This window comes from Octopus bimaculoides, unplaced genomic scaffold (genome assembly GCF_046866305.1).
Source record: "Octopus bimaculoides isolate indiv1 unplaced genomic scaffold, ASM4686630v1 contig127, whole genome shotgun sequence".
Lineage (NCBI taxonomy): Eukaryota > Metazoa > Mollusca > Cephalopoda > Octopoda > Octopodidae > Octopus > Octopus bimaculoides.
Window position 1 is genome coordinate 52,501 of NW_028315377.1, and position 11,927 is coordinate 64,427.

At 64.0% G+C, this 11,927-nt stretch overlaps 2 non-coding genes and 1 pseudogene across 2 annotated transcripts in view; all 3 read right to left on the reverse strand.

Annotated features, from left to right (window-relative positions):
* The window catches only part of LOC149129186 (large subunit ribosomal RNA), a 5,178-nt gene extending 2,350 nt beyond the window's left edge, over positions 1–2,828 (reverse strand). The window contains exon 1 of the ribosomal RNA XR_016240316.1: positions 1–2,828. This exon is cut by the window's left edge and continues 2,350 nt beyond it. This is a non-coding gene — a ribosomal RNA (large subunit ribosomal RNA).
* Positions 2,829–3,335: 507 nt separating this feature from the next.
* LOC149129187 (5.8S ribosomal RNA) lies at positions 3,336–3,494 on the reverse strand. The gene has a single exon (XR_016240315.1). It is a non-coding gene; the product is annotated as a 5.8S ribosomal RNA (ribosomal RNA).
* Positions 3,495–6,335: 2,841 nt separating this feature from the next.
* Positions 6,336–9,136, reverse strand: LOC149129188 (small subunit ribosomal RNA; annotated as a pseudogene).
* Between the last annotated feature and the right edge of the window lie 2,791 nt (positions 9,137–11,927).

Here is an 11,927-nt window from a genome sequence, read left to right on the forward strand (position 1 = left end):
GCCCGCTGCAGCAGCGCGACGCCGAGCGAACGGCGAAGCAACCGCCGCGCGGGAGCGCAGCGACACACACGGCCCGACCGACCCGGTCCTCGGAGCCAATCCTTCTTCCGAAGGTACGGATCCATTTTGCCGACTTCCCTTACCTACATTGGCGCTATCGACGAGAGGCTGTACACCTTGGAGACCTGCTGCGGATGGTGGGTACGGACCGACTCGAGAGCTGCGAATCGTTACGGACCCGGATTTTCCAGGGCCGCCGAGAGCGCACCGGACGCCGCCCGAGACGCGGCGCTCTACAGGTACCATATCCGTATCTCCGGACGAGCCGATTCCACGGACGCGGTCCTTTACGAAGAAGAGAGAACTCTTCCCGGGGCTCCCGGCAACGTCTCCGGGCTCGCTTGCGTTGCCGCTGCTTCGCCCGACCGCCGGCTTCGACGACAAACGCGCTGCTAAGAGCGGCGCGCCGCGTTCCCACCGCCGGACGAGCACTCTCCGAGTTCGGGTTCGGGAATATTAACCCGATTCCCTTTCGATGCGAGGCCGGCCGCATCTGCTGCTGCTATTATATTTGCTACAACCGCTTTCGTGACGGATCCGGCGCCTTTCGTGGAAGCTTTCGCCCGCTTCTTAGGACCGACTGACCCGTGCTCGACCGCCGTTGGCACGGAACCCTTCTCCACTTCGGTCTTCGAAGGTCTCGTTCGAATATTTGCTACTACCACCGAGATCTGCACCCGCGGTCGGCTTCACCCGGGCTCGCGCCCGCGGCTTCCATGCACGCCGCGGCGCCCTCCTACTCGACCGGGCATCGGAAAGTCGCCTCGCCGGCGATCGCGCAACCTGTCGCCCGGCCGGTCCGGCATCGGTCGCTCGCTCCAGCGCCATCCATTTTCGGGGCCGGTCGATTCGGCAGGTAAGTTGTTACACACTCCTGAGCGGATTCCGACTTCCGTGGCCACCGTCCTGCTGTCTATATCGACCGACACCCTTTCGGGGATCTAATGGGCGAAGCGTAGGGCACCTTAGCCGGACGTTCGGTTCATCCCACATCACCAGTTCTGCTTACCAAAAGTGGCCCACTTGGCACCGTGCATTCGTCGCAAGAAACGCGCAAAATAATTATCATTATTCCCAGCGATTCGTAAACGGCCGCCTCCGTTCGGGAGAGGAGTAGCGCGGCCCGTTTCGCCCGTTCCGAGTTCGAGAGTAGATCGAGGCCGTCAACGTCCCCGGGGCCTCCAGTCGTTCGCTTTACCGGACGGAATTGCGTGTCGTTCTCCTGCTGGCGCCAGCTATCCTGAGGGAAACTTCGGAGGGAACCAGCTACTAGACGGCTCGATTGGTCTTTCGCCCCTACACCCGGTTCCGACGATCGATTTGCACGTCAGAGGCGCTTCGGACTTCCACCAGAGTTTCCTCTGGCTTCGTCCCGACCGGGCGTGGATCGCCATCTTTCGGGTCCCCGGCCGCCTGCTACACCTGAGTCGGAGCGTGAACGCGCGCTTTCGAGCGCGAACGCGCGGGCCCGACCCGGGAACGATGCTTCGAAACGCCGCGTGTTACAAAAAAAGAAGCGAGCCGCCGCCACCACCACCGCTGATGCTGCAGCAACCGACGAGATTAGACGACGGCGGCAGCAACTGCGGCGGCTGCTGCGACAGCGGCCCAACTCCCTTCCCCCGAGCGGCGACGTGTCACGTTCTCGCTTTCGCTGTGCCGTCGGAGTTCGCAAAGTGAAAGGCTCCAACGACTCGCAGTCGACTGGGACTCCTCGGTCCGTGTTTCAAGACGGGTCGGGTAGGTTGCCGATGCTCGTCGCTGACCGGCAGCAGCGGGCGGCTTTTCGGGCGATCCCGCCGACTCCTCCAACAACCACCGCTCCTGCTGCTGTAGCACCACGCGCAAAGACGAGGAGCAAGTAGAAGAAGTAGTAGAAGAAGAAGAAGGAGCAGGCGGGCGGCCGCGTCGCTTTCGCGACTCGCTGCGTCGTGAGTGCTGAGGGCGAGGTGCGTTAGCCCGTCTCCGTCGGTTAGCCGTGCCAGCGCTTTCGTGGAGCGACGGGCCCGGTCGAGAGAAGCGCGTGGATCCCGACGCCGGTCGGTCCCCGCGTGAACGGGTTCCGGACGCCGAGGCGCTCGTCTGCGACCTGCGGACGCCGCGCGCCTACCGGCCCGACGGGAACGGGTCGCGACGACGGATCGGAGGGGAAGTGCGTCCGATGCCGGCGCCACGGAAATCGAGCGCCGACGAGGCGGCAGACGACCGCCCGCGGAAACGAGCGGCCGCCACCGACGCGTTCGTCGGCGACGACGGCGCCTTAGGAGGCGGGGGTGAAAGTGGCAGCGGACTGAGTCCCCTCGCGATCGCGGTGAGCGGTCCTACCCGTTTACCCCTGGGCGGTTTCACGGTCTCTTGAACTCTCTCTCCAAAGTTCTTTTCAACTTTCCCTCGCGGTACTTGTCGGCTATCGGACTCGTCCCCGTATTTAGCCTTGGATGGAGCTTACCACCCGCTTTGGGCTGCGTTCCCAAGCAACCCGACTCTCGGGCCGAAAAGAAACACCGCCGATCGCCGCCGGCTCCGAATGGGCCTGGCACCCGCTCTGGGCAGCCCCGATCGAGGGGACTCCGAACCTAGCCGGGCGAAACGATCGACCGTGTACGACCCTTGCGCCACAGCTCTCGACGACCGGCGCGGCCGACGAGATTCGGCGTTGGGCTTCTCCCGGTTCACTCGCCGTTACTTAGGGAATCCCGGTTGGTTTCTTTTCCTCCGCTTAGCGATATGCTTAAGTTCGGCGGGTAGTCTCGTCCGAGTCGAGGGCAGCTTAGAAAAAAATAAAAAGTCGTCGCTGCGGCAAACCGCATTCGATTCGTCGTCGTCGTCGTCGTCGTCGTCGTCGTCGTCGTCTTCGATGGCCTGCACGAACGCTCGCAAACGAGATCCACAGAGCGAACACCGACCGAAGATGCAGACGGCTGCGGCGGCGGCGGCGGCGGCGGCAGCCACGGAGTAATAAGAGGAGGCAACGACGGCGAGGGCGGCAGGCAGAAGAGTGCGCACGAACGGCGGACGGTGCGTTCCCTGCTGCTACTGCACATGTCGGCCGCTCCGTGGCAGGTGTCGCAGCGATGACGGTCTGGCATTGCGGGAGACGGAGGATCGAGCGGCGCGCGCTCGCTAGTCGTGCCGGAAGCAGAAGCAGTAGCGAGAACGAAAGGCGAGCTGTTCACGCTGCCCGCCCGCTTCCACGGCGCGCGCCCTTTCCTGCGACTCCCGACTCCCCGCCGCTGCTGCTGCTGCAACGGCGGACGGCTTTTTCGTGTCGTGACCGCCTCTCGACCGGACGGGGCCCCGGGACGATGGGATCCCGGGGCCGCAATGTGCGTTCGAGGTGTCGATGTTCACTGAGTCCTGCAATTCGCATCAGTTCACGCGGATAGCCGCGCTCTTCATCGACGGACGAGCCGAGTGATCCCCCGTCCAGGGTTTCGGTATTTGCTACTACTACTACTACTACGCCTACCAGCACTGCTGATGCTGGCCGACGCGGAGGCGAGGAAAGGAAGGAAGACGAGAGAGATATTGATGTTCGTGGAGCCGCAAAGCGTGCAGCACCGTCGGCCTAGCGCACTGTATTCGGGCGGACGCAGGCTGGGTGAAAACTGCGCGGTCGGCAGCTGCCAGAGAGAGAACGAGAAGGAAGCATAACGACTTGCGGGCTTCGTTCACCGCTGATGACGCCGCCGCTTCTACTTGCTCGTTGCTCGGCTGAGGCTGAGGCTGCACTGTTAGAGGGCCGACGATTGCGAGGGGGCCCGGCCGCGGCTTACGAAACCGGCTGGATGGCGCCGGAAAGGCGAGGAGGAGGCGACGACGACGACGACGATGTTGGCCGGCCGACGCCAGGAAGGAAGACGAGAGAGATATTGATGTTCGTGGAGCCGCAAAGCGTGCAGCACCGTCGGCCTAGCGCACTGTATTCGGGCGGACGCAGGCTGGGTGAAAACTGCGCGGTCGGCAGCTGCCAGAGAGAGAACGAGAAGGAAGCATAACGACTTGCGGGCTTCGTTCACCGCTGATGACGCCGCCGCTTCTACTTGCTCGTTGCTCGGCTGAGGCTGAGGCTGCACTGTTAGAGGGCCGACGATTGCGAGGGGGCCCGGCCGCGGCTTACGAAACCGGCAGGATGGCGCCGGAAAGGCGAGGAGGAGGCGACGACGACGGCGATGTTGGCCGGCCGACGCCAGGAAGGAAGACGAGAGAGATATTGATGTTCGTGGAGCCGCAAAGCGTGCAGCACCGTCGGCCTAGCGCACTGTATTCGGGCGGACGCAGGCTGGGTGAAAACTGCGCGGTCGGCAGCTGCCAGAGAGAGAACGAGAAGGAAGCATAACGACTTGCGGGCTTCGTTCACCGCTGATGACGCCGCCGCTTCTACTTGCTCGTTGCTCGGCTGAGGCTGAGGCTGCACTGTTAGAGGGCCGACGATTGCGAGGGGGCCCGGCCGCGGCTTACGAAACCGGCTGGATGGCGCCGGAAAGGCGAGGAGGAGGCGACGACGACGGCGATGTTGGCCGGCCGACGCCAGGAAGGAAGACGAGAGAGATATTGATGTTCGTGGAGCCGCAAAGCGTGCAGCACCGTCGGCCTAGCGCACTGTATTCGGGCGGACGCAGGCTGGGTGAAAACTGCGCGGTCGGCAGCTGCCAGAGAGAGAACGAGAAGGAAGCATAACGACTTGCGGGCTTCGTTCACCGCTGATGACGCCGCCGCTTCTACTTGCTCGTTGCTCGGCTGAGGCTGAGGCTGCACTGTTAGAGGGCCGACGATTGCGAGGGGGCCCGGCCGCGGCTTACGAAACCGGCTGGATGGCGCCGGAAAGGCGAGGAGGAGGCGACGACGACGACGACGACGGCGATGTTGGCCGGCCGACGCCAGGAAGGAAGACGAGAGAGATATTGATGTTCGTGGAGCCGCAAAGCGTGCAGCACCGTCGGCCTAGCGCACTGTATTCGGGCGGACGCAGGCTGGGTGAAAACTGCGCGGTCGGCAGCTGCCAGAGAGAGAACGAGAAGGAAGCATAACGACAGCGGAAACGATTTGCGGGCTTCGTTCACCGCTGATGACGCCGCCGCTTCTACTTGCTCGTTGCTCGTTGCTCGGCTGAGGCTGCACTGTTAGAGGGCCGACGATTGCGAGGGGGCCCGGCCGCGGCTTACGAAACCGGCTGGATGGCGCCGGAAAGGCGAGGAGGAGGCGACGACGACGGCGACGACGGCGATGTTGGCCGGCCGACGCCAGGAAGGAAGACGAGAGAGATATTGATGTTCGTGGAGCCGCAAAGCGTGCAGCACCGTCGGCCTAGCGCACTGTATTCGGGCGGACGCAGGCTGGGTGAAAACTGCGCGGTCGGCAGCTGCCAGAGAGAGAACGAGAAGGAAGCATAACGACAGCGGAAACGATTTGCGGGCTTCGTTCACCGCTGATGACGCCGCCGCTTCTACTTGCTCGTTGCTCGTTGCTCGGCTGAGGCTGCACTGTTAGAGGGCCGACGATTGCGAGGGGGCCCGGCCGCGGCTTACGAAACCGGCTGGATGGCGCCGGAAAGGCGAGGAGGAGGCGACGACGGCGACGACGGCGATGTTGGCCGGCCGACGCCAGGAAGGAAGACGAGAGAGATATTGATGTTCGTGGAGCCGCAAAGCGTGCAGCACCGTCGGCCTAGCGCACTGTATTCGGGCGGACGCAGGCTGGGTGAAAACTGCGCGGTCGGCAGCTGCCAGAGAGAGAACGAGAAGGAAGCATAACGACTTGCGGGCTTCGTTCACCGCTGATGACGCCGCCGCTTCTACTTGCTCGTTGCTCGGCTGAGGCTGAGGCTGCACTGTTAGAGGGCCGACGATTGCGAGGGGGCCCGGCCGCGGCTTACGAAACCGGCTGGATGGCGCCGGAAAGGCGAGGAGGAGGCGAGGAGGCGAGAGAGATATTGAGGTTCGTGGAGCCGCAAAGCGTGCAGCACCGTCGGCCTAGCGCACTGTATTCGGGCGGACGCAGGCTGGGTGAAAACTGCGCGGTCGGCAGCTGCCAGAGAGAGAACGAGAAGGAAGCATAACGACAGCGGAAACGATTTGCGGGCTTCGTCCACCGCTGATGACGCCGCCGCTTCTACTTGCTCGTTGCTCGGCTGAGGCTGAGGCTGCACTGTTAGAGGGCCGACGAGTGCGAGGGGGCCCGGCCGCGACTTACGAAACCGGCTGGCTGGCGCCGGAAAGGCGAGGAGGAGGAGGAGGAGACGGAGGAGCGGAGCAGGGCTGCTGCTGCTGCTGCGGTAATGATCCTTCCGCAGGTTCACCTACGGAAACCTTGTTACGACTTTTACTTCCTCTAAGCGATCGGGTTCGGTCGTCTTCTCCGGGCCATCAGAGAACGCGCCGGCGACGGCGCGGAACGCCGCCGCGCGTAAGCGAACTCGTCGGCCAGATCCGAGGACCTCACCGGACCGTTCGATCGGTAGTAGCGACGGGCGGTGTGTACAAAGGGCAGGGACGTGATCGACGCGGGCTGATGACCCGCGCCTACCGGGAATTCCTCGTTCACGGGGTTGGTTCCAGGCCCCGATCCCTATCACGGGAGGTGGTTCAGAGGTTTCCCGACCCTCTCGGGCCGGGGGAGACGCGCCCGCTGATACCTCCAGTGTAGCGCGCGTGCGGCCCCGGACATCTAAGGGCATCACAGACCTGTTATCGCTCCGCCTCGTGCGGCTTTCTGCCGCCCGTCCCTCTAAGAAGCGCTGCGTTCGCCAACCGACTGGCCCGGGCGCGACGGCGTGCCGCCGCCGGGCTCGCGCGGGCCGAGCCGACCGAGTCACCGCCGCCGCTCCGCAACCGACGCCGCAACCACGCCGCGTGCGAACCGCCATCCCAGACCAACCCGCACACCAACCCGCGAGGAGCGGAGCACGAAAGGCTGCTAAGAAGGCAGTTGCCGGACGCGGCCGCAGCGCCGGACGCGAAGGAGAGCGGCGGCAACGGCAAGCACGGGCCGCGCGCGGAGCTACCGACGATGGCTTCGGCGCCGCCTCGCTACCGGAAAAGCACTAATCGACGCGCTAGTTAGCAGGCCGGAGTCTCGTTCGTTATCGGAATCAACCAGACGGATCGCTCCACCAACTAAGAACGGCCATGCACCACCACCCACCGAATCGAGAAAGAGCTATCGATCTGTCAATCCTACCGGTGTCCGGACCGGGTGAGTTTTCCCGTGTTGAGTCAAATTAAGCCGCAGGCTCCACTCCTGGTGGTGCCCTTCCGTCAATTCCTTTAAGTTTCTGTTTTGCAACCATACTCCCCCCGGAACCGACTATGGTTTCCCGCGCAGGCTCCCCGCCGGGTCATCGAAGCGAACGCCGGCGGAGCGCCAGTCGGCATCGTTTACGGTCGGAACTACGACGGTATCTGATCGTCTTCGAACCTCCGACTTTCGCTCTTGATCGAGGAAAACGTGCTTGCCACACGCCGTCGCTGCAGTGCGTCTTGCGACGATCCAAGAATTTCACCTCTAACGTCGCAATACGAGTGGCCCCGATCGCTCCCTTCGATCATTGCCTCGTCGTGAACGGAGACCGACGGATGACGCGCGGACGAGGCCATTTTCCATCATTCCATGCTTTTCGTATGCAAGCCGGCGGGGCTCGCTCTGAGCACTCTAATTTTTTCACAGTGAACGTACCGGCCGCCTCGGACACTCGGCGAAGAGCACCCTCGGAGGAACCGTGCGGGCCGAAACGACCGGGAGGTGGACGCGCTACCGAAACGCGTGCGAGCGGCGATGCCCCGGGCGACGCTCGACCCCCGTTTGTTTCCCCCGAAAACACCGCGTACCGCCGCAAGCGACGGAGGAGACGGCGGCGGCGGCGGCAGCAGCGACGACGGCGGCGAGGCCGAACGATCGCGTGCCGATGCCGACCGACCGACCGACCGACCGACCGAGAGGACGGAAGCGGAAGCTACGGAGGCGGGTGACGGGCTACCGGAGAGACCGTCGCAGCGACGATGCGCGCAGAGCTCCGCGGCCCGACCGCGCACGCACCGGCGAATAGGGCCGGGAGTGCGAACGGACGACCGAAGCGGACGCGCGCGAGGCACGCCCGCGACGGCGCCGTCGCCCCGAACGTGCTGGGGCACGTTTTCGAGACCCGAATTCCGACTACGAGCTTTTCAAACGCAACAATTTTAATATACGCTACCGGAGCTGGAATTACCGCGGCTGCTGGCACCAGACTTGCCCTCCGGTCGATCCTCGTTAACGGATTTGAAGTGTACTCATTCCGATCGCGGGGCCTCGACAGAGTCCCGCGTCGTTATTTTTCGTCACTACCTCCCCGTGCCGGGAGTGGGTAATTTGCGCGCCTGCTGCCTTCCTTGGATGTGGTAGCCGTTTCGCATGCTCCCTCTCCGGAATCGAACCCTGATTCCCCGTTACCCGTTGCCACCACGGTCGGCACTTACCGGGCCGTCGACAGTTGATAGGGCGGACTCGCGGGGGACCCGTCGCGCGAAGGCTAGTCGATACTAGCCCGTGCGATCGTACTGACAGTTATCCAGAGTCACCAAAATCGAAGGGGCGTGAAGCCGACGCACGCCTAGACCCGCGCGCGTGCGAAGCACGGCGACGGCGGCTGCTGCGACGGCCCGTACGCGTCGGTCTCAGTCTAATATTTGCGCCGCGACCAATGCGGAAGGCCGACCGTATCGTCGCGACCGGCGGCGGCGGGAACTGGCGAGCAGTCCCGGAACCAACCCGGCCGAGCGGGCGCCGGCGACGACCGGCAGCGGCTGGGACGACGCCGAGCACGCGGAGGCGCTGCGGCGACGAAGACCGCTGCTGCTGCCGGAAGCCGTTTTTCGGCCCGACGCCCGGGTGCGACCTGCGATCGCGGCTTCGGTTGCATGTATTAGCTCTAGAATTGCCACAGTTATCCACTCTCCTCGCGGTGAGGAATACGGTCCCGAGGATTAGGTCCGGTTCCTGAGCCATTCGCGGTTTCACCATTCGTTTACGGCATGAACTTACACTTGCATGGCTTAAGCTTTGAGACAAGCATATGACTACTGGCAGGATCAACCAGGTATCGTCGTCGTCGTCGTCGTCGTCGCTGTAGTAGCGTCACCGTCGCGTCGGTCGGCTGAGAGCGGAAGTCGAGGCGGATGTCGAGGCGGAAGTCCCGCTGCTGCCATCGCCGCCGCCGCCGCGCGGAGAGCAAACGAAAGCGAAGAGGAGGAGGAGGAGGAGCCTGAAAAATCGCGGCCGCCGCTGCTGCTGCGGTAGCCGTTCGTTCGTACGTACGTTACGCGTCCTAATCCGCCGCTCTGCTGTAGCAGCGGAAAAGCGCGCCAGACGGAAGAAAAAGAGTTCGCCGAGTAGAAACGGTTTGCGATCCGACTGCCGCACACCGGGCCGCTGCGGTAGGACGGGCGCCGGTGCGGGTTGAAGAAGCGAGGCGGTTTCTGGCTGCTGCTGCCGCCGCCGCCGCCGCCACGCGAGAAGGACGACGAGCGGGGAAGCGAGCGAGCCGAAACGATTGCGACAGCACGGGCTGCGGTCAACGAGAAGCGTGTGTGCGATGACGAAAACGGCGTTGTCGGCAGCCGCCGAACGAGCCAAAGCAACGACGATGCCGGGATGGGCGAGCGCGAGGAGATTGCGGGGGGGGGCACCACCGCCGCGAAACCCGGAGTTGTAGCCACGGTTGTTGATCCGTCCCGGTCTAGCGGGACGAACACACAGCACCGCTCTCTTTCGGTGACGTCGCGTCGCCTGTGGCGGATCGGGAAGCGACAACTAGCCCGTCCGCCGCGCCGGCGGCGACGCGACACGAGGTCAGCGGCGTAACCTGACCGGGTCCTCGAAGACGACGTCGACGAGGCCGCGGGTCGGCGAGGAGGAGGAGGATACCGATCGGTCGATGGTGACAGCACGAACAGGCGGGCAGGCGGCTGTCGGCGGGGCGAGCGAGCGAGCGAGCGAGCGAGCGAGCGAGCGAATCTGACGCGGCGCACTGTATTCGGGCGGACGCAGGCTGGGTGAAAACTGCGCGGTCGGCAGCTGCCAGAGAGAGAACGAGAAGGAAGCATAACGACAGCGGAAACGATTTGCGGGCTTCGTTCACCGCTGATGACGCCGCCGCTTCTACTTGCTCGTTGCTCGGCTGAGGCTGCACTGTTAGAGGGCCGACGATTGCGAGGAGGCCCGGCCGCGGCTTACGAAACCGGCTGGATGGCGCCGGAAAGGCGAGGAGGAGGCGACGACGACGACGACGGCGATGTTGGCCGGCCGACGCCAGGAAGGAAGACGAGAGAGATATTGATGTTCGTGGAGCCGCAAAGCGTGCAGCACCGTCGGCCTAGCGCACTGTATTCGGGCGGACGCAGGCTGGGTGAAAACTGCGCGGTCGGCAGCTGCCAGAGAGAGAACGAGAAGGAAGCATAACGACAGCGGAAACGATTTGCGGGCTTCGTTCACCGCTGATGACGCCGCCGCTTCTACTTGCTCGTTGCTCGTTGCTCGGCTGAGGCCGCACTGTTAGAGGGCCGACGATTGCGAGGGGGCCCGGCCGCGGCTTACGAAACCGGCTGGATGGCGCCGGAAAGGCGAGGAGGAGGCGACGGCGACGACGGCGATGTTGGCCGGCCGACGCCAGGAAGGAAGACGAGAGAGATATTGATGTTCGTGGAGCCGCAAAGCGTGCAGCACCGTCGGCCTAGCGCACTGTATTCGGGCGGACGCAGGCTGGGTGAAAACTGCGCGGTCGGCAGCTGCCAGAGAGAGAACGAGAAGGAAGCATAACGACAGCGGAAACGATTTGCGGGCTTCGTTCACCGCTGATGACGCCGCTTCTACTTGCTCGTTGCTCGTTGCTCGGCTGAGGCTGCACTGTTAGAGGGCCGACGATTGCGAGGGGGCCCGGCCGCGGCTTACGAAACCGGCTGGATGGCGCCGGAAAGGCGAGGAGGAGGCGACGGCGACGACGGCGATGTTGGCCGGCCGACGCCAGGAAGGAAGACGAGAGAGATATTGATGTTCGTGGAGCCGCAAAGCGTGCAGCACCGTCGGCCTAGCGCACTGTATTCGGGCGGACGCAGGCTGGGTGAAAACTGCGCGGTCGGCAGCTGCCAGACAGAGAACGAGAAGGAAGCACAACGACAGCGGAAACGATTTGCAGGCCTCGTTCACCGCTGCTACTTGCTCGTTGCTTGTTGCTCGTTGCTCGGCTGAGGCTGCACTGTTAGAGGGCCGACGATTGCGAGGGGGCCCGGCCGCGGCTTACGAAACCGGCTGGATGGCGCCGGAAAGGCGAGGAGGAGGCGACGACGACGGCGATGTTGGCCGGCCGACGCCAGGAAGGAAGACGAGAGAGATATTGATGTTCGTGGAGCCGCAAAGCGTGCAGCACCGTCGGCCTAGCCCACTGTATTCGGGCGGACGCAGGCTGGGTGAAAACTGCGCGGTCGGCAGCTGCCAGAGAGAGAACGAGAAGGAAGCATAACGACAGCGGAAACGATTTGCGGGCTTCGTTCACCGCTGATGACGCCGCCGCCGCTTCTACTTGCTCGTTGCTCGGCTGAGGCTGCACTGTTAGAGGGCCGACGATTGCGAGGGGGCCCGGCCGCGGCTTACGAAACCGGCTGGATGGCGCCGGAAAGGCGAGGAGGAGGCGAGGAGGAGGCGACGACGACGACGGCGATGTTGGCCGGCCGACGCCAGGAAGGAAGACGAGAGAGATATTGATGTTCGTGGAGCCGCAAAGCGTGCAGCACCGTCGGCCTAGCGCACTGTATTCGGGCGGACGCAGGCTGGGTGAAAACTGCGCGGTCGGCAGCTGCCAGAGAGAGAACGAGAAGGAAGCATAACGACAGCGGAAA